The 26,267-nt window shown below is 45.4% G+C and overlaps 1 protein-coding gene across 1 annotated transcript in view; it reads left to right on the forward strand.

Annotated features, from left to right (window-relative positions):
• Positions 1–26,267, forward strand: part of LOC124552280 (tyrosine-protein kinase Fer-like) — a 118,869-nt gene that overhangs the window by 17,233 nt on the left and 75,369 nt on the right. The gene's annotated exons all lie outside the window — the stretch shown is intronic.

Below are 26,267 nucleotides of genomic sequence, written 5' to 3' on the forward strand. Positions count from 1 at the left end.
AAGTGTACTAAAGAGACTGCTTACACCAAGCTTGTCCGCCCAATTCTGGAGTATTGCTGTGTGGTGTGGGATCCGCATTAGGTGGGACTGACGGATGACATCGAAAAAGTACACAGAAGGGCAGCTCGTTTTGTATTCTCGCGAAATAGGGGAGATAGTGCCACAGATATGATACGTGAATTGGAGCGGCAGTTATTAAAACAAAGCCGTTCTTCGTTGCGACGGGATCTTCTCACGCAATTTCAGTCACCAGTTTTCTCCTCTCCGTCAGTTTCGGCCGCTAAATGAATATTTCCACTCACTCTCCGGGACTGAGTGATTTTATTTATATACTTTTTCAGACTTTTCGGTTGTACATGAACCATGACTAGGGGTTTTAACTTTTCTAGAGACAAGTAAAGTATTTCATTTCAAGGGCGTGTGAATGAAAAATTTATTTCTAAAAATAAACTGCAGGGTGTATCAAAAAGAATCATTCGATTTGGCACATCTATATTTCTCAAACTAATAAACATATACCATGAATTTTGTTTTTTGATGAACTGGTAACTAAAAAAGATTTTTTAAATACTGTTTCATAAGTGTTCCATATGCCTCCTTGAGGTGCATGGGATAATGTCAATATGGTATTCAAATTGCTCCCGCACTGCAGAGAGCATGTCTTGAGTTACAGCTTCCACAGCTGCTGTTACCTGATGTCTGAGTTCATTCGTTGTTGTCGGTAACGGAGGCACACAAACAGAGTCTTTTATAAGACCCCACATGAAAATCACATACAATCAGGTCCAGTGACCCTGGAGGCCACTAATGTAAGGCTGAATCATTTTGTCCAGTGCGACCGATCCATCGTTCAGTATCCCTTGATTTAAAAATTTCCCGCCGCGCGGGATTAGCCAAGCGGTGTGAGGCGCTGCAGTCATGGACTGTGCGGCTGGTCCCGGCGGAGGTTCTAGTCCTCCCTCGGGCATGGGTGTGTGTGTTTGTCCTTAGGATAGTTTAGCTTAAGTAGTGTGTAAGCTTAGGGACTGATGACCTTAGCAGTTCAGTCCCATAAGATTTCACTCACATTTGAACTTTTTTTTTTTTTAATTTCCCACATTTTCAGTTGCCAGTGTGGCAGTGGCCCATCCTGTTTGTAAATGAAGTCGTTCGAATCAGCCTCCAGCTGTGGGGAAAGAAAGTTCTCTAGCATATCGAGATACATGCTTCCTTTAACAGTGTTTCCCGTGATACTGCACAAAGCACATTAAATTTTGGAGAGCTCCTCTCATATACAGCTTCATATGATTGTTCCGTACTCCATATTCTCACATTATGACGGTTCACCTTTCCATTTAAATGGAATGTTGCCTCGTCACTAAACACTAAGAGTGGAAGAAAACTGGTCGTCATCCATCTATCCAAGAGCGAAATTACATAATTCTACACGTTGGTTTGTCACCTTCATGAAGAGCTGTTTGACACCTTCACGAAGAGCTTCTTTTTTTTTTCTTTATTGAATTTCGATTCCCCCCGAAGGGGGCAGGGTGGCAGCAGCGCATTACGCTGCTCTGCAGGCTACAGACTTTTTACAACGTAAGAAGAAGTTAAGAAACAATAAAAGCAGGCGGTAAAACTTGGACTTTAATTGTAAAACGGCGGAAAATTGTGGAAAGTTAAAACATGGCGCCAGTCTGGTTTCTGTTCACAAGAGATACAAAATCACACCCAGCGACAGTTTGATGCCCGTTCGCAACACTTCGGAAAAGACACACAACACTGAACACTCACTGTAAACACTGCACAAAAATGTCGGCACAAAGAGGACACACCATAGCCTAGAGCAGAAGGGGGGGGGGGGAGCTGGACAGATTAGGGGGAAACAAGGAAGGAGGAGAGGAAAAATGAAAGGGGGGGAACCAAAGGAGGGAGAGGACTCATAAGGGGTGGGGGGCGGGCAGGGCAGATGCGAGAGGAAATGGGAAAAGGCAGAGGATGGAAATGCAGAAAGACTCGTGGGAGAGAAGGGGGGCAGAGAGAGGGTAGGTGGGGAAAAAAGAGGATGGTAGGGGGGGAGAGGGAGCCCAGGAAAAGGACAGAGAAAAGGAGGGGGAGTGAGGATCAGAGTTGATATAAGGGATAAATGGAGGGAGAGAGGGCTTCATCTGGGAGGGGGAGTTGATGGCACCTTGGGAAAGGAGATGATGAAGAGCTTCCAGTAGCTGAATTTTTTATGGTTTCTCGACGTCTGCGTCAGACACTCGGGGTCAGCCCGGCGATTTGCCTTTATACGAACAACCTGTTTCTCGGAATTGTCCTTGCCACCGCCTAATGTCTGTTCTGTAGGAGAATCCACACCATACCTAGTACGAAAGTCACGCTGAAAAATTATTACTGACCTGCACTGCATAAAGCATAGAACACAAAACTTTTTCTGTTGTCCTGGCACCAATTCTATTAGAATTGAAGTGGGTGCACACTGCTGCTACCTAGCGGCAACTATGTAAAACTCGAGAGTTAGCTCTTTACAAGAATACATTGTTGACGCACATATTTCAAAGAACATAATAGTTTTGATTTTTTTTAAATCGGATGATTCTTTTTGATACAACCTGTGTTTTAAAATGTATTATTCACTAACTCAAATACGAAGTTCCGTACTTGCGATATCAAAAATCAACTTTTGGTTTGTTCCAAAAGTGTGGTGTCTGGTGCCGCACTGTAAATTTACGTATATATAAATGAACTTTGTAACACGCCTTTAGCTGCGCGGAGTGGCCGCGCGGTTTGAGGCGTCATGCCACGGATTGCGCGGCCCCTCCCGCCGGAGGTTCGAGTCCTCCCTAAGACATGGGTGTGTGTGTGTGTGTGTGTGTGTGTGTGTGTGTGTGTGTGTGTGTGTGTGTGTGTGTGTTGTTCTTAGCATAAGTTAGTTTAAGTAGTGTGTAAGTCTAGGGACCGATGACCTCAGCAGTTTGGTGCCTTAGGAATTCACACAACACGCCTTTATGAGGCCTGTTTCTTTTCAGTTCGTTCGGTAAAAATTTTTCAATTGATTTTAAACTAACTTCCTCATAAGCTAGAAACTTCAAACTTTCATCACAGCTCAGAAATGAATGACACTGCAGTATTAACTGGCTTTAGTGTCTGGTGTGCGGCGGGGGGTATTTTGTTTTTCTGTGTGTGTGTCTGTCCGTCTTTTCGTACAAATTTTGCAATTGATTTTAAACTAACTTCCTGGTAAGCTAAAGACTAACTTTCAACTTAGCTCAATACTGAATGACAATACAGTATTAATTCGCTTTCTTTTTTGGCGTGCGGCGGAGAGCACTTTGTGTAGCATTGTTATTTCCCTGTTTTCCTGTTCCAGTCGCGAATGTTTCGCATTTGAAAGCGACTGCTGCTAAGCCCCAGTGTGGGCTCGGTTCTCTCAGATTTTTACATTCGGCGTCTTTTTTCGGGATATGCGTAGGAGGCAGCAAAATATTGGTTGACTCAATTGCAGAGAAACTGAAATAACACTGAAATTTACCTCATATCTCTGTTGTAATCTCATGAATGAAATCAATTGGAAAATCTGACACGCACGAAACTAAAAAGCGGACAATGACTATTTAAATAAAAGTGGTTTTTAATATAACAAGTTTTTCATTTGAAAAGAAAGAATTACTTATTCAGTTCAATATGCAAAGCTGCAACGGTGTCGAAGGTTTTCATTGGATAGCTTTCATTCGAAAAAATAAATGAATAGTCATCCAACAGACGCGTGAAGATACAACAGACGTATTCGATCATTTTCATTCGGCTGTTTGCACAGATTGGTTTCAGTCAAAACAATGAATGAGCAGTCCGACCAATTGGATGATTGTTTTCATTCGGTTGCTCTCACAGGCTGGTTTCACTCCGAAGAATGAATGAATCATTCAGCCGATACGTAAAACTACAACCAAACACGCCGACTCTTTTCCAACAATCGAATGAGTCGATTGTTTCCATTCCGTTGCTCCCATCAACAGTGTAGGGTATGACTAGAGCTTCAAGATATGTAAACAGGAAAACGCTACTCTCAACCGTTTTAGGGAAGATCAAAAATGGTTCAAATGACTGTAAGCACTATGGGACTTGACACCTGAGGTCATCAGTTCCCTAGACTTATTAAAAGTAACTAACCTAAGGACATCACACACATCGATGCCCGAGGGAGGATTCGAACCTGGGACCGTAGCAGCAGCGCGGTTCCGGACTGAAGCGCCTAGAAGCGCTCGGCCACAGCAGCCGCCTAGGGAAGATCTAGTTTGAATATTTTAGGCGTGCTTATATGCATTCTGTGGTCGAAAATGATCAGCCTGGAAAATAAGTACGTAGTTTCACAACCCCCAAGTCTGTGGGTCGAAACTCGATACTGCTACTTCTTCTTTTCATTCTCACGTAATTCTAACTACAGATTTATTACGAGTATGGGAGTTATCAATATTTGTGGAGTGGGAATCAAGAACGGGCTAAGTACCAGAAGACTGATTCCAAGTAATCGTTTTTTTTTTTTCTTTTTTTTGTTGTGACAAAATGTTTCAGGGATAAAACCTCAACAATATTTTTTTTATTTATTGTCTACGGTAAAAGTCAAACAATCATTGCAAATTTTTTGATGTACCCTTACTTTTGCCGATGAAAATAAATATTTTGTTCCGAAAAACGCAGAATCTGCTAAATACCACACAAGTACCGGCAAAAACGTGGTAAGCGCCAGTGAAAGAAATCTCGAGCGTGTTGTTGATAATGAACATTTTACAGGTACATTTCACAGATACACTATCAAGTGATTAAATTATTTTTCCTTCTTTTAATTTTATAGAGCACAAAGCAATTGATGAATTATTTGAAAAATGTTCCATAGCGACTTTCAAATAGGGCAGCATTTGTTGTAGCTCCTTTTTCATTTCAGCTGACTGTTTTTTACAATGTTGTGACGGTAATTCAAACTTCTTCATTATGTCAGAGATAGTCCCATTCCTGAAACTGTTATAGGTGCTCCAGTCTTCCAAGTTCGTTAAACATTGCTCTCATCTTGATGACACCGGTTGCAATTTTTTTCACATGAATCCTACTAGATTTGGAAATATTTATTTTCGTTGTGTTAATGTGTGTATCGGCAGCTTTTTTAAAAGAAGGAAAAGGTTCTCAGGCTGGAGAGTGTAGTAGCCCCAAATGGACTGTTAAGGTGTCGCGTTATCCATAACTTTTACGAGGTCCTTAGGTACTCGACGCTCTGACATTCTTCCAACATGAATGAGATTTTCACTCTGCAGCGGAGTGAGCGCTGACATGAAACTTCCTGGCAGATGAAAACTGTGTGCTAGACCGAGACTCGAACTGGAGACCTTTGCCTTTCGCGGGCAAGTGCTCTACCATCTGATCAACCTAAGCGCGACTCACGCCCCGTCCTCACAGCTTTAATTCCGCCAGTACCTCGTCTCCTACCTTCCAGACTTCACAGAAGCTCTCCTGCGAACCTTGCAGAACTAGCACTCCTGGAAGAAAGGACATTGCGGAGACATTGCTTAGCCACAGCCTGGGGGATGTTTCCAGAGTGAGATTTTCACTATGCAAGTTTCGAAGGTAGGAGACGAGGTGCTGAGAGAAGTAAAGCTGTGAGGACGGGGCGGGAGCAGGCAATGTGATGCAGCGTCAAGGGTAACCGCAGCTGTGGTCTCCGAGCTGATAGTCCGTGCTGCTGCATACGTCGTCGAACTGTTCGTGCAGATGGTTGTTGTCTTGCAAACGTCCGCATCTCTTGACTCAGGGATTGAGACGTGGCTGCACGATCCGTTACAGCCGTGCGGATGCCTGTCATCTCGACTGCTCGTGATACGAGGCCGTTGAGATCCAGCACGGCGTTCCGTATTACCCTCCTGAACCCATCGATTTCACATTCTGCTAACAGTCATTGGATCTCTATCAAAGGGAGCAGCAATGTCGCGATACGACAAACCGCAATCGTGATAGGCTACAATCCGACCTTTATCAAAGTCGGAAACGGTACGCATTTCTCCTCCTTACACGAGGCATCACAACAACGTTTCACCAGGCAACGCCGGTCAGCTGCTGTTTGTGTATGAGAAATCGGTTGGAAACTTTGCTCATGTCAGCACATTGTAGGTGTCGCCACCGGCGCCAACCTCGTGTGAATGCTCTGAAAAGCTAATAATTTGCATATCACATCATCTTCTTCCTGTCGGTTAAATTTCGCTCGTGGTGTAGCACTAGTGTATGATATCTGTTTGGTTCTCGTGCAAAAAATAAAATTGTTTCCGGACTTAATGTACTCTCTGTATGTCAAAAATGTGCAAACGAACAGTTACAGCACATACAGATAAGTACCATTATCACTGCTTAGCAATACGCAGCAATTCAATTATAGTTCTCTTGTAACCTATAGATATTTAGTTTCCTTTTCAGAGTTAAAATTTTTTATTGAAAATGCTTAAGAGATTCGTACGCTACACTTTGAGCCAAACGAGTTTATGATTACGGAAAGGAAAAAAAAATTAAATATTGGATCAGATACGTTGATGATGTGCTGCATTGGTGGACTCGTACAATTAGACAAATAAATACATTGCTACAAAATTTGAACCCCCAACATAAAAAAATTCAGTTGACCATGGGGCTGGACGATAACGTAGACATTAGCACAAGAAGACACTTATTTCGCACGTATAGGAAAACCGCAGCTACAGATACGATAATCCGTGAAACCGCCGATAGCCCACAGAGTCACAAACACGGAACTTTCCTTTCGATGGAGTATCACCTGATTTCTCTTCCATTACCTGCATCTGGCTTTCAGACAAAGCCGCAAATTATTAAACTTATCGTCTGCAGTAATGGCTACCGCTCTGCCGTGATCGATAAGTAAGAAGTGAATATGCACGCTGGCCAACAATCACTAGCTTTTAACACTTGTGAGTCACCACATATTTCAGTAAAATTTCAGATAACGTAGCAAAACAGTCTCGCAAAAGCAGTCCTGCGTTTTATAATACCAATAATTCAATTTTTATTCTAGTAGAAAAGAGAACAGCAACAATCGCCACAGAGCGGTGTTTGCAAACAAATCGCGTACACGCACTATGGAAACCTATATACTGCACTGATCAAACGGACGGAACTGTGGCAGTTAGGTTATCTCAACATGAGAGAAGCTAGAGATAAAAAAGACATTAAGTATATCAAACCTTTGTGGAACAACTTTTAACAGAAAACCACTGACATGACGCAGAATGTGAAGTTTTACGCACTGTGAAGAAGAGCAGAAAGATGACCGCATTGGAAATACTAGAAATACCAACGTAGTAGTAAATGACCAAACACAATTTCCTGTTTCCACCTCTATTGAGTTTTAGCTACGCAAATATTAGAACGAAAATTGTAAATTCAACTTCGATTTTCATCTTTAGCTAAATGTAACTCCACATAAAAAATTTTATTTTTGCTTTCAGTTAAATGGAAAAGCTCAGCGCGGCATAACAATGTACTTCTGTACTTTGTAAATACTCTACCTGTCACAAATTTTGCATCATCTGTAGAAATACACTATTGGCCATTAAAATTGCTACACCACGAAGATGACGGGCTACAGACGCGAATTTAACCGACGGGAAGAAGATGCTTTGATATGCAAATTATTAGCTTTTCAGAGCATTCACACAATGTTGGCGCTGGTGGCGACACCTACAACGTGCTGACATGAGCAAAGTTTCCAACCGATTTCTCATACACAAACAGCAGCTGACCGGCGTTGCCTGGTGAAACGTTGTTGTGATGCCTCGTGTAAGGAGGAGAAATGCGTACCGTTTCCGACTTTGATAAATGTCGGATTGTAGCCTATCACGATTGCGGTTTGTCGTATCGCGACATTGCTGCTCCCTTTGATAGAGATCCAATGACTGTCAACAGAATGTGAAATCGATGGGTTCAGGATGGTAATACGGAACGCCGTGCTGGATCCCAACGGCCTCGTATCACTAGCAGTCGAGATGACGGGCATCTTATTCGCACGGCTGTAACCGATCGTGCAGCCACGTCTCGATCCCTGAGTCAAGAGATGCGGACGTTTGCAAGACAGCAACCATCTGCACGAACAGTTCGACGACGTTTGCAGCAGCACGGACTATCAGCTCGGAGACCACAGCTGCGGTTACCCTTGACGCTGCATCACATTGCCTGCGATGGTGTACTCAACGACGAACCTGGGTGCACGAATGGCACGAATGGCCGAGCAACTGGCTCGTCACAATACGCGAGTCACTACTCTTGATGATCTGTGGTATCGTGTTGAAGCTGCATGGGCAGCTGTACCTGTACACGCCATCGAAGCTGTGTTTGACTCAATGCCCAGGCGTATCAAGGCCGTTATTAAGGCCAGAGGTGGTTATTCTGGGTACTGATTTCTCAGAATCTATGCATCCAAATTGCGTGAAAATGTAATCACATGTCAGTTCTAGTATAATATATTTGTCCAATGAATACACGTTTATCATCTGCATTTCTTCTTGGTGTAGCAATTTTAATGACCAGCAGTGTACAAAAATATATAAACAGGCAGAATACGGCGTTGCGATTGGCACGCCTATATGACAAGTGTCTTGCGCAGTTGTTAGGTGGGTTACTGCTGCTACAATGGCAGATGATCAAGATTTAACTGAGTTTGAACGTGTTGTTACAGTCGGCTCATGAGCGATGGGACACAGCATTTCCGAGGTAGCGATGAAGTGGGGATTTTCCCGTACGAGCATTTCTTGATTGTGCCGTGAATATCAGCAAACCTCCGACATGACTGCGGCCGGAGAAATATCCTGCAAGAACGAGACCCACGACGACTGAAGAGAATCGTTCAACGTGACAGAAACGCAACACTTCCGCAAACTGCTGCAGATTTCAGTGTTGGGCTATCAAGTGTCAGCGTGCGAAGGGTTGAACGACGCATCATCGATATGGCCTTTCAGAGCCGAAGGCCCAGCTCTTGATGACTGTACGACACAAAGGTTTATGCCTCACCTGGGCCCGTCAACACCGACATTGCACTATTGACTACTTTTAACATGTTGTCTGGTCGGATGAGTCTCGTTTCAAATTGTGTCGAGCAGATGAACGTGTACAGGTATGGAATCCATGGACCCTGCATGTCAGCAGGGGACTGTTCAAGCTTTTGGAGGCTCTGTACTGATGTGGGACGTGTGCAGTTGGAGTGATATGGGACCCCTGATACGTCTAGATAAGACTCTGACAGGTGACACGTGCGTAAGCATCCCATCTGATCACCTGCATCCATTCATGTCCGTTGGGCAATTCCAGCAGGACAGCCAGCCGGTGTGGCCGAGCGGTTTTAGGCGCTACAGTCTGGAACCGCGTGACCGCTACGGTCATTGGTTAGAATCCTGCCTCGGGCATGGATGTGTTTGATGTCCTTAGGTTAGTTAGGTTTAAGTAGTTCTAAGTTCTAGGGGACTGATCACCACAGATGTGCTCAGAGCCATTTGAACCATTTTAACCGGCAGGACAATGCGACATCCCACACGAGTAGAACTGCTACAGGGTGGCTCCCGGAACACTCTTCTGAGTTTAAAAACTTCCAGTGGCCACCAAACTCCCCAGACACGAACATTATTGAGCATTTCTGGTATGCCTTGTAACGTCCTCTTCAGAAGAGATCTCCACCTCCTCGTACTCTTACGGATTTATGGAAAACCCTGCAGGATTCATGGTGTCAGTTCCCTCCAGCATTACTTCAAACATTAGTCGATCCCATGCCACGTCGTGTTGCGGCACTTTGCGTGCTCGCAGGGGCTCTAACACGAATTAGGCAGGTGTACCAGTTTCTTTGGCTCTTAAGTGTATTATGTATGTAAAACTGTGGCGTGCTTACTGTAAAACCTTCAGTACACACATCATCAGATTATTTGACTTGTCGCTCTAGCGAAGTAGGCGAGTGTCAGCAATATGTCTCGTGGTCTTATCGTGGCGTGTTTATCTTCTGCCGTTAGGTCAGACGATAGAACTGCCACTTCCATGCTTAGAGTAGCAGGTTGACGGTGACCAACTTTGAACAGAACTTGATTAATTTTCACACGCATTTATTAAAATAATAACAAGCATAAAAATTACTTAACTTGGTTCTGGATGCTATTTACAGTTGACAATTTGAAGTTCCTTTTGTACTGGTATGTTAATCTTATTCTCACATATATCTCTGATACTTGGCAAAGGTGTCTATACATTTATCTTCATGGCTATGTACAGGAATATGGTAATCTTATTAGGCGCAGACGGAAACTTGACTATAGACTGGTACAGACAAATGTAGAACTCATACAGACTGGTACAGACTAATGCAGAACTCATACAGACTGGTACAGACTAATGCAGACTGGCGCAGACTGTTGCAGACAAATGCAGACTGACTAATCGGAGGTCTGTACACTCGTTATAATACCTCGCGCGTTCAGGTATCACTGTGCGAGTGTGATCCGTGAGGGGAAAAGGTTCTACATTGGCAGCAATCTCATTGCCTGCAGTACATATTAATACGCGGATCGGCGGAAGCAGAATTTAGTCCGTCTCTATGGCAGCGCCATCTCGTAGTGCGGAGGCAGACGACCTCTGCGCCTGCGCTGTTGTGCTTAGTGGGGCGCGCTGTAGTGGGAAAGTTGTGTGCGTGCTGACTACGCGGAACTATGTACACAAAAAAAACATATTAGGCATTTATGTTGTCTGTATGTACTTATGTATAAGATATTATGTATGTATAACAATAAGCGCCAGTTTCTTTGGGATCCGTGAAAAAGTTTAATACCATTTTCACGGAGCCTTTTTATCGTGTCTCTGTCCATCTGTCCTCAGGATCCGCATGTTTAAAATAGTTTTAAAAATACTGTTTAATACACATAACAGATGGTTTCATTAAAGTGCTTTAACCATTGTTTAATACAAAAATCTGCCTTTCATTCAGCGATACATCACCTAATGTCCACCCCATGGGTGAAAGCAACTACCAAATGGACAAACGCAATCAGACAAGTAGCACCTAGCAATTACTATTGTCGTACTAGGCCTGCTGATAACATATCGATATGTTTTCCAAAAAATAGCTATAGATACCAACAACATTTTCTTTCTGACATATCATGTACTGGGGGGTGGCGGAGCGAATAGAATAACAAGCTTTTTCCGATTTGAAAAAGTTGCACCCAGCTGTGTTAAAAAACAATTTTTAACGCAACTATAGTTCAATTCTTGTATCTTGGCGGTTCGCACATGCCCACCCAGACTTGGGAGATTGCTGCATTGCCAGTTGCACGCGCCAAGAGAAGCAGCGCCATAGTATAGCATAGTTTGCTAACTTACGTTTAGGGGGGAGCGCGCAGTTTATGAAGTAAAGCCACCACGCCGCAGAGACGTGCTCCCTGCATTCCGCGCTGTGCGCGATTTTGTCATCACTGCACTGCTCGCCTGTGCAGACACATGTGTTCCGACTTCTTTGACACACTTTATTATTCGATTTCACAAAAACTGTTCGGTCCAAAAATTTGATTGTTACACGTCTTCTTGACTGATACCTTCCCCCCATAAATGACTTAATTTTGTTTCGATGTTCAACACAGTTGTTGTGCTGCATTAAATGTAGTAAACCATTACACGAAATTTTGAAGAGTTTGCAGAGGTAAAAGTCCTTAGCATATACTTTCAGTATGGTTGATTTTAGTTGCCACTAGAAATTTCAAAAAATTACATTCAAACGAATAAAATTCATGAAGTATGACACTTCGGCATTGTTTTTAAATGAAGAAAACATTAAGCACCATACAAGGTTTGTACTCAAAACCTTTCGCTTAGCAACCAAACACTTTAACCATTACACTAACACAGCTCGTCTTTCAACAGAGTTCCTAGAGGATTTTAAAATATGACGCAAAATACCGACAAACAACATTGGTATGACTATGAATTACTCACGTTTTGTCGAAGTACAACAGGAAATAAACAATTACCGCTGTTCTTTATTGCGAAAAAGCAGTTAGAGAGAATGATACAAAGTCCTTTCCTTGCTAACGCCAGAATTAGGAAGCTTATTGCTTGTTTGGTTTAATTAGTTAATATAATATGAAGCAATTGGTATAAAGAATGCTTTTTCCAAACTTTCTGTAAAAGAAATTCTGCTATCAAGACATTGCTTTTCTTCAATTACTTTATTTATGACTGAACGTTTCTAAAACTGAAGCCACTGGTCCGTGCTCTGCACTGCAGTCGAGCTCTGGCAACGTCGCTCTCTGTTCATTGGCTGACAGTGTTTTGTGACGTCAGATGCACAGAACGAACCTAAACTCGGCCGCCGTCGTAAATGACGCGCACTGTAGTGTGCTGTTTCTTTACGCTGACATTCTTCGAAAACAGTTGCTGAATATGATGAACAAAAATCTAAACGATAGGATTGGCCTTTGTGTAGGACGGAGAGATGTGAGGGGGGAATGGTGACGTAATCGGCGCTCTGCGCTACCAACAGAAACTGCAAGCTTTAGCTTCACCACGCACTTTTGACACTACAACTGCTGGGTCGCTGGCGTCTGGAAAAAAAAAGAAAAAAAAACGGGGAAAAAACAGGTGACCAAAGGGAACTTGCATGCGGCTGCAATTGTTAGCAAAGTGGCTATCGCCAATCGTAAACGTGCACTGTTTTCCTTGCACTTCTTGCTCTAAGGGGGATAAGTAGGCTGCTAGTTTGTTGAACTACAGAACATTTAATGATAAATGTTTAAGATTTTGGAATAAATCAATACCTAAATATACAGCTCTAAAACCGGCAGTATATTTACAATATGCAGACGATATTTTTATAGGGCTATACATTGATATTATTTCCGTCGACATATCGATGTATCGTAACTTTTTTCAACATATATAGTGGGATGAGGAAACAAAAGAAAAGATTTTTGAGCTTCTCCCGGCGTATTTGATAATTAAAATATCCACGGGTGTACTGGCGGTCTACAGTGTCCAACGGGCACAATATTTCGGCGATCATACATGTCGCCATCATCAGGTGAACTGACGGACTGAGCTCCTGTGAACGTGCCGGCACGGAGATCCGTACGCTATGGCTGCTCAGGGGGAACTGGGTTCGGTTGCGGCGGCGGCCGATTTAAATACCCTCCACCCGCGGCGCGCTCCCTCCTCTGTCCGCGCCCCGCGCCACGGTCGCGCGGTGGAACAGATTGCGACGGCGTCTGAGATGACGTCGGTGTGATGGCTCTGTCCGCCGTGGTCGTCACAACTATACGTTTGCTCGATTTACTCTCGATTAACCCAATCGCTGGTTCCGAAGCCTTGCTAAGATTATAGCCACAGTCACGGTTTATGAGGTCGTCATTGGTGCGAATTTCGATGGCCTTTCTAACAACGCTGTCCCAGTATCTCGACGTCTGTACCAGAATCCTCGTGCGTTCGTACTCCATAGCGTGATTTTCCGACAAACTTGCTCGGATACATCAGTCGAGTGTGCCTCTGGTGTTCACGGCATCGATCCTCGACGGTACGCATCGTCTGACCAATATACGACTTGCCACATTGACACGGAATCTGGTACACGCCGGCCTTCCTCAAACCGAGGTCATCTTTGGCGCTGCCCACCAGTGCACGAGTTTTATTCGGAGGACAAAACACAGTTCCGACCCGGTGTTCCTTCAAAATGCGGGCGATTTTCCCCGGGAGTGCGCCTGTATATAGAATAAACGCAGTGCCTACCTCCGTGATTTCATCCATCTCCACCGTGGTTCAACAACAAAGTTAGGAAACTACTGCGAAAGCAAAGAGAGCTTCACTCCAAGTTTAAACGCAGCCAAAACCTCTCAGACAAACAGAAGCTAAACGATGTCAAAGTTTGCGTAAGGAGGGCTATGCGTGAAGCGTTCAGTGAATTCGAAAGTAGAATTCTATGTACCGACTTGACAGAAAATCCTTGGAAGTTCTGGTCTTACGTTAAATCAGTAAGTGGCACGAAACAGCATATCCAGACACTCCGGGATGATGGTGGCATTGAAACAGAGGATGACACGCGTAAAGCTGAAATACTAAACACCTTTTTCCAAAGCTGTTTCACAGGGGAAGACCGCACTGCAGTTCCTTCTCTAAATCCTCGCACGAACGAAAAATGGCTGACATCGAAATAAGTGTCCAAGGAGTAGAAAAGCAGCTGAAATCACTCAACAGAGGAAAGTCCACTGGACCTTACGGGATACCAATTCTATTCTACACAGAGTACGCGAAAGAACTTGCCCCCCTTCTAACAGCCATGTACCGAAAGTCTCTAGAGGAACGGAAGGTTACAAATGATTGGAAAAGAACACAGGTAGTCCCAGTCTTCAAGAAGGGTCGTCGAGCAGATGCTCAAAACTATAGGCCTACATCTCTGACATCGATCTGTTGTAGAATTTTAGAACATGTTTTTTGCTTGCGTGTCATGTCATTTCTGGAAACCCAGAATCTACTCTATAGGAATCAACATGGATTCCGGAAACAGTGATCGTGTGAGACCCAACACGCTTTATTTGTTCATGAGACCCAGAAAATATTTGATACAGGCTCCCAGGTAGATGCCATTTTCCTTGACTTCCAGAAGGCGTTCGATACAGTTCCGCACTGTCGCCTGATAATCAAAGTAAGAGCCTACGGAATATCAGACCAGCTGTGTGGCTGGATTGAAGAGTTTTTAGCAAACAGAACAAGGCACGTTGTTATCAATGGAGAGACGTCTACATACGTTAAAGCAACCTCTGGCGTGCCACAGGGGAGTGTTATGGGACCATTGCTTTTCACAATATGTATAAATGACCTAGTAGATAGTGTCGGAAGTTCCATGCGGCTTTTCGCGGACGATGCTGTAGTATACAGAGAAGTTGCAGCATTAGAAAATTGTAGCGAAATGCAGGAAGATCTGCAGCGGATAGGCACTTGGTGCAGGGAGTGGCAACTGACCCTTAACATAGACAAATGTAATGTATTGCGAATACATAGAAAGAAGGATCCTTTATTGTATGATTATATGATAGCGGAACAAACACTGGTAGCAGTTACTTCTGTAAAATATCTGGGAGTATATGCACGGAACGATTTGAAGTGGAATGATCATATAAAATTAATTGTTGATAAGGCGGGTGCCAGGTTGAGATTCATTGGGAGAATCCTTAGAAAATGTAGTCCATCAACAAAGGAGGTGGCTTACAAAACACTCGTTCGACCTGTACTTGAGTATTGCTCATCAGTGTGGTATCCGTACCAGGTCAGGTTGACGGAGGAGATAGAGAAGATCCAAAGAAGAGCTGCGCGTTTCGTCACAGGGTTACTTGGTAAGCGTGATAGCGTTACGGAAATGTTTAACAAACTCAAGTGGCAGACTCTGCAAGAGAGGCGCTCTGCATCGCGGTGTAGCTTGCTGTCCAGATTTCGACAGGGTGCGTTTCTGGATGAGGTATCGAATATATTGCTTCCCCCTACTTATACCTCCCGAGGAGATCACGAATGTAAAATTAGAGATTCGAGCGCTCACGGAGGCTTTCCGGCAGTCGTTCTTCCCGCGAACCACACGCGACTTGAACAGGAAAGGGAGGTAATGACAGTGGCACGTAAAGTGCCCTCCGCCACACACCGTTGGTTGGCTTGCGTAGTATAAATGTAGATGTAGATGTAGTCGATGGAGGACGTCTGCGTAGTACTTTATGGTGTTTAGAAATTCTTCCAATCCATATGTGGCATACAGCAAACCAGCGCTTAACAGTATTGGTTAAAAACAGTCTTGGTTGCAATTTTATTTTTTTATTCTTGAAGGACGCGTTTCACCTTATTTTGGCATCTTCAGGTTATCTACATAGAAAACAGAGAACAAATACATCTATTTAAGAACCGCGATCGCGTTGTGCACAGTTGGATAACCTATAAGCGTGTATAAACAGATCAACTATTGAAAGAGCTAATACCTTAATTTGGTATTTCCTAGAAGAATCCTTTAGTCAGTGTAGCCAAAGGGCATCGTCGAATATATCATGGCAACATCACCTTCGTTAAACTGAGTAAAAACTAGAAATATAAAATAGTAAAATCATTACCTTTTCCAGATGGACGCGAGATTCACCAAGATCTGCATAGCGAGTAACAGAGTAAGATGGGGGCTCAGGTAGTAAGCATAATGCGCCACAGCGTCGTGTGCCAGTACTGAAGACTAATACAGAATCACCTCAGGAGGTGAGAGATCGTAAACTGGATATACATACCCAGTAAAGGTTTATAAATGTAATGCACTTAAAACATTGATACGTTAGAATTACTAGGGGCAACACCTGTGCATAACTTATCCTAAAATTTTGACGAAGTAAAATATAAATGAAGGCGGTAAATTTAAAATGAGAAAACAAGGTGTATAATACAGCACACAGATGCAGTACATAAACAGATGTTTCGTATCATATACCACTAGAACGAGAACATTAATGGGGGTAGGACGTCAAACGGGCCGACTTGGAGGAGGAGAGGCACCACAGGACATTTTATTTTACACTGTCTATACTTTTACAAATAAATTCATAAAACTTTGTCATCATGACCAGGAAGGATTCAGGATTCACACTCATAGCAGTGGAAGTGCAAAAAACATAACAAAATAATATTTTTTACATGTGAAAGTTCATCATGTTTTCACTTACTGTTGGCTGCATTTGTTGGTATAGGTATATTTTTCTTCACAAGTAAGAGAGATTCTTTGATGAATTTTGCAGAGCATACAAACCATACTTACAGATGTGTGAAACTCTAGAATCTTCCAAATCTATTAAAAACTGTGGTAAAAATTGAGATAATTAACTACAAAAATTGATTTTTTTTCTAAAAATAAAGTTTAAAACGTAACAGCTCATTAATTTTTTCACTAATTGAATAGATTCTAGAGTTTGAGACACCTGTGAGTACGGTTTGTATGCTGTGCAAAATTCATCGAACAGTCTCTCTTACTTATGTTGAAATGTGTACCTATAGCAATAAATGCAGCCAATAGCAAGTGTACAAATGATGAAATTTCACACGTAAAAAATATTATTTTGTTATGTTTTTGAAATTCCGCTGCTATGAGTGTGAATCCTGAATCCTTCCTGGTCATGCTGACAAAGTTTTATGAATTTACTTCTAAAAGTATAGACAGTGTAAATTAAAATGTCCTGTGGTGCCTCTCCTGCTCCAAGTCAGCCCGTTTGACGTCCTACCCCCTTAAAAACACTGCTCCGTAATTTCAGATAAAGAGGCCGCCCATATAAATCTCGATATTGCTACATTCGGAGCTAGAACTTTTAGAAGGGAAACTTTTTTTATAAAATACAAGTAAAATTATTAGACTTAAAAATACAAACTAACGTGGAAGAAGGACGTTATGCGGCTAAACTCCCCCCCCCTTTTTTTTATAGCTGCATTGAAATGTGCAAAATGCGTCATCATTTAAAGCGACAAACTCGCAAGTATCCTATTTGCGTCAAAAAAACACTAATGGCTTGGCTAAGAAGACGACATAAGACGAAAGAGGAACAGGGCTCTTATTTAGGCAGAATAACGAGAGCTCCAGGATTACACTAATAACACCGATTTCATAACTTCTAAAAAGGCCTGGTTGGAGCCAAATATCTGGCCGTTAAGGAGAGACAAATCTTCGTCTTCCATATGCCTAAATATTTCAATTTCTTCCAAAATGTTTAGCCTCTTACCCTTTTGCGCAAAATGCAAAATCTTAAGATTTTGTACTTGAGGAGGACTATGGCCACTGGCTTTAAGGTTTTGGGCAAAGGCAGAGCTCTGCTTTACCTGTCCCCATCTATTAAGAAGATGTTCTTGCAATCTATTCTATCTTGCAATACCTTTATCTGAAATTACGGATCTGCGTTTTTAATGTTATCGTTCTAGTGGCATATGATACGAAAAATCTGTATGTGTACTGCATCTGTGTATTGTATTATACACCTTGTTTTCTGATTTTAAATTTACCGCCTTCATTTATACTTTACTTCGTCAAAATTTTAGGATAAGTTATGCACAGGTGTTGCCCCTAGTAATTCCAACGTATCAATGTTTTAAGTGCATTACATTTATAAACCTTTACTGGGTATGTATATCCAGTTTACGATCTCTCACCTCCTGAGGTGATTCTGTATTAGTCTTCAGTACTGGCACACGACGCTGTGGCGCATTATGCTTACTACCCGAGCCCCCATCTTACTCTGTTACTCGCTCCTGTGAACGGGAACGCGTTATGCAGATCTTGGTGAATCTCGCGTCCGTCTAGAAAAGGTAATGATTTTACTATTTTATATTTCTAGTTTTTACTTAGTTTAACGAATGCGATGTTGGCCTGATATATTCGACGATGGCTACACTGACTTAAGGATTCTTCTAGGAAATACCAAATTAAGGTATTTGCTCTTTCAATAGTTTATCTGTTTATACACAATTATAGGTTATCCAAGTCTGCACAACGCGATCGTGATTCTTAAATAGATGAATTTGTTCTCTGTTTTCTATGTAGATAACCTGAAGATGCCTAAATAAGGCGAAACGCGTTGTTGAAGAATAAAAAACCTAAAATTGCAACCGTTTTTAAGCAATACTTTATGGTGATTGTTCGACCCTGTGGTGCGTACCCATGGTTTACCACACCGCGTGAGCCAAAGAAAGCAGTCAGTATCACTTTCACGTTACTGCACACTAGGCAGGCCTTTGTGGTCTCTTTGACGAGGAATGCTTGTGCTGGGACGATTGAGATGCGGTTCGTAGGTCGTACCCATACACTCGGGACTTGTCAACACTGACAATGGTATTCACGAAGTCGGGGCCACTGTTGGTTGTGTCCAGCATGTCCTGTGAGACTTGAGCATGGAGTCGCTTTTGCACCACCGTCTGAAGCTTTGGCACGAATTTTGCCGACACTCTCTTCGTGGCCAAATATTCGGTAACATTGGAAAGAAGAAAAACCGCTGCTGCCTACCTCTTCCGCAGTTTCTCTGACAGTCCCACGACAGCCCAGAGTGTTCACTCTGGGAATGATCTGGTCATTTGGGCACGTTGATGACCGACCGGAGCGTGGCTTGCTCTCCACCGATGTCCAGCTGCCTTTAAACCGGTCGTACCATTCTTTAATCTATGTGATGACCGTAGCATCGTCACGTGAAAAGCGTCTGAATGTTCTGAATGGTTTCCACATGGCTCTCGCCCAGATTCTGGAGAAACTTTATTCAGTATATATAAATGACCTGGGTGACAATCTGAGCAGTTCTCTTAGGTTGTTCGCAGATGATGCTGTAATTTACCGTCTAGTAAGGTCATCCGAAGACCAGTATCAGTTGCAAAGCGATTTAGAAAAGATTGCTGTATGGTGTGGCAGGTGGCAGTTGACGCTAAATAATGAAAAGTGTGAGGTGATCCACATCAGTTCCAAAAGAAATCCGTTGGAATTCGATTACTCGATAAATAGTACAATACTCAAGGCTGTCAATTCAACTAAGTACCTGGGTGTTAAAATTACGAACAACTTCAGTTGGAAAGACCACATAGATAATATTGTGGGGAAGGCGACCCAAAGGTTGCGTTTCATTGGCAAGACACTTAGAAGATGCAACAAGTCCACCAAAGAGATAGCTTGCACTACACTCGTTCGTCCTCTGTTAGAATATTGCTGCGCAGTGTGGGATCCTTACCAGGTGGGATTGACCGAGGACATCGAAAGGGTGCAAAAAAGGGCAGCTCGTTTTGTATTATCACGTAATAGGGGAGAGAGTGTGGCAGATATGATACGCGAGTTGGGATGGAAGTCATTAAAGCAAAGACGTTTTTCGTCGCGGGGAGATCTATTTACGAAATTTCAGTCACCAGCTTTCTTTTTTTTTTTTTTTTTTTTTTGTGGTTTTCGGGCGCACAACTTCAATGGTCATTAGCGCCCTGACTACTCTAAGAATGCACCGCGAGGCACAAGTTGACAACAACAACTAAAAGGGAAAACACAATAAAAGACAGACTGACAGGCATAGGATTAAAAAACATCATCAAATGTCCTTAGCGAGGTGTGTCAAATTGATAAAACAAAGAACACGAGCAGCTGCTCGTGGGTCATCCGCTAAAATGGCATCGAAAGTATTAGGCAGGTTAAGATCGAGGCGCAGTGTGTTAAGATCAGGACAGGACATTAAAATGTGTCTAACCGTCAGCAAGTGCCCACATGGGCAGAACGGCGCCGGCGCAGCCGTCAGCAGATGGCGATGGCTGAACCGGCAGTGTCCAATTCTTAACCTTGCTAAAACGACCTCCTCCCGCCGAGAAGGGCGTGAGGAGGACGTCCAAGCCACGGGAAGAGGTTTTAAGGCCCGAAGCTTGTTGTCGGTAAGTGCAGCCCAATCGGCATGCCACAGCGACACAACGCGCCGACAAATGACCCTGCTAAAATCGGACGAAGGGACACAACAAGAAGCTGTCCGAGGCTGGAGGACCGCAGCCTTGGCCGCGGCATCTGCAGCTTCGTTCCCAGGGATACCGACATGGCCAGGAACCCACATAAAGCTAACCGGCGTACCGACGTCCACCAGCTGCTGAAGAGAGCGTTGGATCCGGTGTACGAAAGGGTGAACCGGGTACGGATCACTGAGGCTCTGGATGGCGCTCAGGGAATCTGAGCAGATGACATAAGCAGAATGTCGGTGGCGGCAGATGTAAAGAACAGCCTGGTAGAGGGCAAAGAGCTCAGCTGTGAAGACCGAACAATGGCCATGGAGCCGGTATTGGAAACTTTGTGCCCCGACAATAAAGGAACACCCGACCCCGTCATTGGTCTTAGAGCCATCTGTATAAATGAAAGTCATGATGTTGAACTTCGAACGAAGTTCCAAAAAACGGGAGTGGTAGACCGAACCGGGGGTGACCTCTTTTGGGAGCGAGCTGAGGTCGAGGTGAACGCGGACCTGAGCCTGGAGCCAAGGTGGCGTGCGGCTCTCGCCCACTCGAAAGGTTGCAGGGAGTGAAAAATGAAGGTGTTGAAGGAGGCGACGAAAGCGAACTCCAGGGGGTAGCAAGGCAGAGACATACAACCCGTATTGAAGGTCAAGAGAGTCGTCAAAAAAGGAACGATAAGACGGATGGTCGGGCATTGACAGTAGCCGACAGGCATACCGACAAAGCAGTATATCGCGCCGGTAGGTGAGTGGCAATTCGCCAGCGTCAGCATGAAGACTCTCTACGGGACTGGTATAAAATGCTCCGATCGCAAGTCGTAAACCCCGATGTTGTATGGAGTTGAGGCGGCGTAAGATGGATGGCCGTGCAGAGGAGTATACGAAGCTCCCATAATCCAGCTTGGAGCGGACGATCGACCGATATAGATGAAGTAGGACGGTTCGATCCGCTCCCCACGACATACCACTGAGAACACGGAGGACATTTAAAGAACGGGTACAACGGGACTGGTATAAAATGCTCCGATCGCAAGTCGTAAACCCCGATGTTGTATGGAGTTGAGGCGGCGTAAGATGGATGGCCGTGCAGAGGAGTATACGAAGCTCCCATAATCCAGCTTGGAGCGGACGATCGACCGATATAGATGAAGTAGGACGGTTCGATCCGCTCCCCACGACATACCACTGAGAACACGGAGGACATTTAAAGAACGGGTACAACGGGCGGCCAAATATGACACATGTGGAGACCAGCTAAGTTTCCTGTCAAAGGTAAGGCCTAAAAATTTGATTGTCTCCACGAGTGGGAGAGCAACGGGACCGAGTCGTAAGGACGGTGGGAGAAACTCTTTGTAGCGCCAGAAGTTAATACAGACCGTCTTCTCGGCAGAAAAACGGAAGCCATTGGCGACACTCCAGGAGTAAAGACGGTCAAGAGAACGCTGAAGACAGCGCTCCAGGACACGTGCACACTGTGCGCTGCAATAGATGGTAAAATCGTCCACGAAAAGGGAGCCTGATACATCAGCTGGGAGGCAATCCATTATTGGATTGATCGCGATGGCGAAGAGAGCGACGCTCAAAACTGAGCCCTGTGGCACCCCATTCTCCTGGCGAAAGGTGTCGGACAGGACAGAACCCACACGTACCCGAAACTGTCGATCCATTAAAAAGGAATGAATAAAAAGAGGGAGGCGACCGCGAAAGCCCCATGTATGCATGGTGCGGAGAATGCCCGCCCTCCAACAGGTGTCGTAAGCCTTCTCCAAATCAAAGAACACAGCCGCGGTCGGGCGCTTCCGCAAGAAGTTATTCATAATGAAGGTCGACAAGGTAACCAGATGGTCAACAGCAGAGCGGCGCCTTCGAAATCCACATTGTACATTGGTAAGTAGGCGTCGAGACTCGAGCAGCCAAACCAATCGAGAGTTAACCATTCGCTCCATCACTTTACAGACACAGCTGGTAAGCGAGATAGGTCGATAACTGGAAGGCAAGTGCTTGTCCTTCCCCGGCTTAGGAATCGGGACAACAATAGACTCGCGCCAGCATGCGGGAACATGTCCCTCAATCCAGATGCGATTGTATGTACGAAGAAGAAAACCTTTACCCGCAGGAGAAAGGTTCTTCAGCAACTGAATATGAATAGAATCAGGCCCTGGAGCGGAGGACCGTGATCGGCCAAGTGCGGTTTCGAGTTCCCGCATGGTGAATGGGGCATTATAACTTTCACAATTCGAGGAGCGGAAGTCAGGTGGCCTAGCCTCCTCTGCCTGTTTGCGGGGGAGGAAGGCAGGGTGGTAATGAGCGGAGCTCGAAACCTCGGCGAAAAAGCGGCCGAAGGCATTGGAGACAGCCTCAGGGGCCACAAGGACTTCATTCGCGACCTTCAAGCCAGAAACTGGGGAGTGGACCTTAGTGCCAGATAGCCGGCGCAGGCTACCCCAGACAACAGAAGAAGGGGTAGAACTGTTGAAGGTGCTTGTGAAAGCAGCCCAGCTGGCTTTCTTGCTTTCTTTAATAATACGACGACACTGAGCACGTAATCGTTTATAATTAATACAATTCGCCACTGTAGGGTGGCGCTTAAAGTTGCGTAAAGCACGTCGACGAGCACGTAAAGCATCTCTACATGCTGCGGTCCACCAGGGGACCGGTACGCGACGTGGAGAAGAAGTAGGGTGAGGGATGGAATATTCAGCAGCAGCGAGAATGACTTCCGTGAGGTGTGCGACCTGACGATCGCAGCTTGTGAAGGTTTGATCCTGAAAGGTAGCCCTGGAAGAGAAGAGCTCCCAGTCTGCCTTGGAGATGGTCCAACGAGAGGAGCACGGAGAGGGAGTATGCTGCAGGAGATGGATAACACACGGGAAATGGTCGCTCGAATATGTATCAGAAAGTGCATACCACTCAAACCGGCGTGCAAGTTGGGGAGTACATATAGAGAGGTCTAAATGGGAATAGGTGTGAGATGTGTCCGAAAGAAAAGTAGGGGCGCCAGTATTGAGGCAGACAAGATCGAGCTGGTTGAAAAGGTCTGCTAACAAGGAGCCCCTCGGGCAGGATGCTGGAGAGCCCCAAAGGGGATGGTGGGCATTGAAGTCTCCAGTTAACAAAAATGGTGCAGGTAGCTGAGCAATAAGTTGCATCACGTCTGCCCTGGTAACGGCAGATGACGACGGAGTGTAAACGGTACAAAAGGAAAACGTAAAAGTGGGGAGAGTAATGCGGATGGCAACTGCCTGCAGGCCGGTGTGCAACGTGATGGGATCGTAGTAAATATCATCCCGGACCAGCAACATAACCCCTCCATGAGCTGGGATACCTACCACAGGGGGTAGGTCAAAACGCACAGAGGTGTAGTGTGCCAAGGCAATTTGATCGCATGGGCGTAGCTTCGTTTCCTGGAGGGCTACGACGAGCGGACGGTGCAAGCGGAGCAGCAACTTCAAGTCCTCTCGGTTGGAGCGAATGCTGCGAATATTCCAGTGAATAAGTGCCATCGTAAGAAAAGAAAGATGAGAGAAGTGGTCACCTCGAAGGCCGCTTAGGGCCTGGCTTCGAGCGAGCACTGCCGCCGCTATCAGTAGGCGGACAGTCATCGTCCATTGGGTCTATAGGGTCATCGGCCATCTCGGGAGGATGGCCGGGAGGGGGAGCTTCCTCCGCCAGTGAACGGCCAGATGTACGGCGACCAGCGGTGCGGCCAGGCGAAACGGATGACGGCCTGGGGCGGCAGCCGCTGGGTGGCGCAAGAGAAGAAATGCGCCGTGGCGGGGAAGGAGAACTGTGCTTCCTATGCGCCTTTTTGGAAGGACGTGTAGTGGAAGTACCGGTCGAAGGCTGTGAGGTCGAGGTACGGAGGAAGTCTGCACGGGATGGTTCCTTCTTGAAGGCCCGTGCATCTGACTTCGGTGTCTTCGTTTTAGCAGAAGCTGAAGAAGGTGCTCGTGTCTGTGGGGTGATGGGAGGAAGAGGAGACGTCGACCGCGCGATCTTAGCACTGGCCGAACGGACGACCGTGGTGCTGAAGGTCAGATCGCATGTCTGGGTTGCTACCTCCCGGGTAGTCCGAGGAGAGGCGAGGACAGTACTGTATTTCCCCGCTGGGAGCAGCGTGGGCTTCCTACTAGCCAATAGCTTGCGAGCAGCCGAGGTGGACACTTTCTCTTTGACCCGAATTTCCTGGATACAGCGTTCTTCCTTATAGACAGGACAGTCGCGGGAGGATGCTGCATGGTCACCCTGACAGTTCACACAACGAGGAGACGGAGGTGGACAGTCACCCTCATGGGCATCCCTGCCACAGGTGACACATTTAGCCGCATTGGAACAAGACTGTCGAGTGTGATTGAAACGCTGACACTGGTAGCAGCGCGTAGGTGTCGGGATATAGGGGCGAACAGAAATAACCTCGTAGCCCGCCTTGATGCGCGATGGCAGCTTAACACTATCGAAGGTCAAGAAAATTGTCCGGGTCGGTACAAGGTCATTGTTGACCTTTTTCATGACCCTATGGACAGCCGTCACGCCCTGCTCAGCGAGGAATGATTGAAGCTCCTCGTCAGTCAATCCGTCGAGGGAGTCAGTATAGACCACACCACGAGACGAATTCAAAGTTCGGTGGGCCTCCACTCGGACAGGGAACGTGTACAGGAGGGTGGCCCGAAGCAGTTTTTGTGCCTGAAAGGCATTCTCAGTTTCCAGTAATAAGGTGCCGTTACGCAACCTGGTACAGGATTTGACAGATCCGGCTATGGCATCTACGCCCTTCTGAATAACGAAAGGGTTGACAGAGGAAAAATCCTTTCCGTCCTCAGTTCGAGAAACTACGAGGAACTGTGGGGCAGGCGGTAGTACTTTTGTCACTGTTGGCTGGTCACGTTTCCGTTTTTGGGTCGAAGTCGAAAGAGATGGAGTAGAATCCATTGCGGAGGAATCCCCCATGATTGCCAGCGTCTCCGATGGCGCGCTCCTTCCTTGTGGGGACCCTCTCAGAGGGCACTCCCGCCTTAGGTGAATGTTTACACCTCAGGTCACACCTCCCGAGAAACAGACGGAGGGACCAATCGGCATGGTCAGAAGGTATCAGCTCAGGCAATCACCCCTCCCCGGGCCTGGCCTTTACCAGGGGGTACGCGCGTGCCTTACATGTCTACCCAGGGCGGGGACTTACGCGTTACCCCGTCACCGGCTACGCGTGCGAACGCGTGGGTCGGCCTTCAGACACGCACAGGGAGGAAGGAAGAAGAGGAAAAAGAAGAGAGAGAGGGAGAAAGAGGACAGACTGTCTCAAACGCCGAGGCGGAGACCAGAGAAGGCAAGGAGAAGAAGGCAATGAGAAAGCAAGGGGAAGAAGGCAATAAGAAGGCAAGGAGAAGAAGGCAATGAGAAGGCAAGGAGAAAAAGGCAATGAGAAGGCAAGGAGAAAAAGGCAATGAGAAGGCAAGGAGAAGGCAAGGGAAAGAGTAAGGAAGACAGTGAGGTGGAGAAGAGCAAAGAAAGGAACCAACAAAAGGAAGGAAGAAACGAGAAGTGAAAAAACCAAAAGGACCACGATGATAGGTCGTGGAACCGTCCGTCTCCGGACGCAGGCGCGAACTACCCCCGTGAGGGGGATGGATTCCTTTTAGTCGCCTCTTACGACAGGCAGGAATACCGCGGGCCTATTCTAATCCCCGGACCCGCAGGGGGGACCAGCTTTCTCTTCCGAATGCGAAAATATTTTGTTGAGCCCAACGTACATAGGTAGGAATGATCATCCAAATA

The sequence above is a fragment of the Schistocerca americana genome, chromosome 10, assembly GCF_021461395.2.
Source record: "Schistocerca americana isolate TAMUIC-IGC-003095 chromosome 10, iqSchAmer2.1, whole genome shotgun sequence".
In the NCBI taxonomy this organism is placed as follows: Eukaryota; Metazoa; Arthropoda; class Insecta; order Orthoptera; family Acrididae; genus Schistocerca; species Schistocerca americana.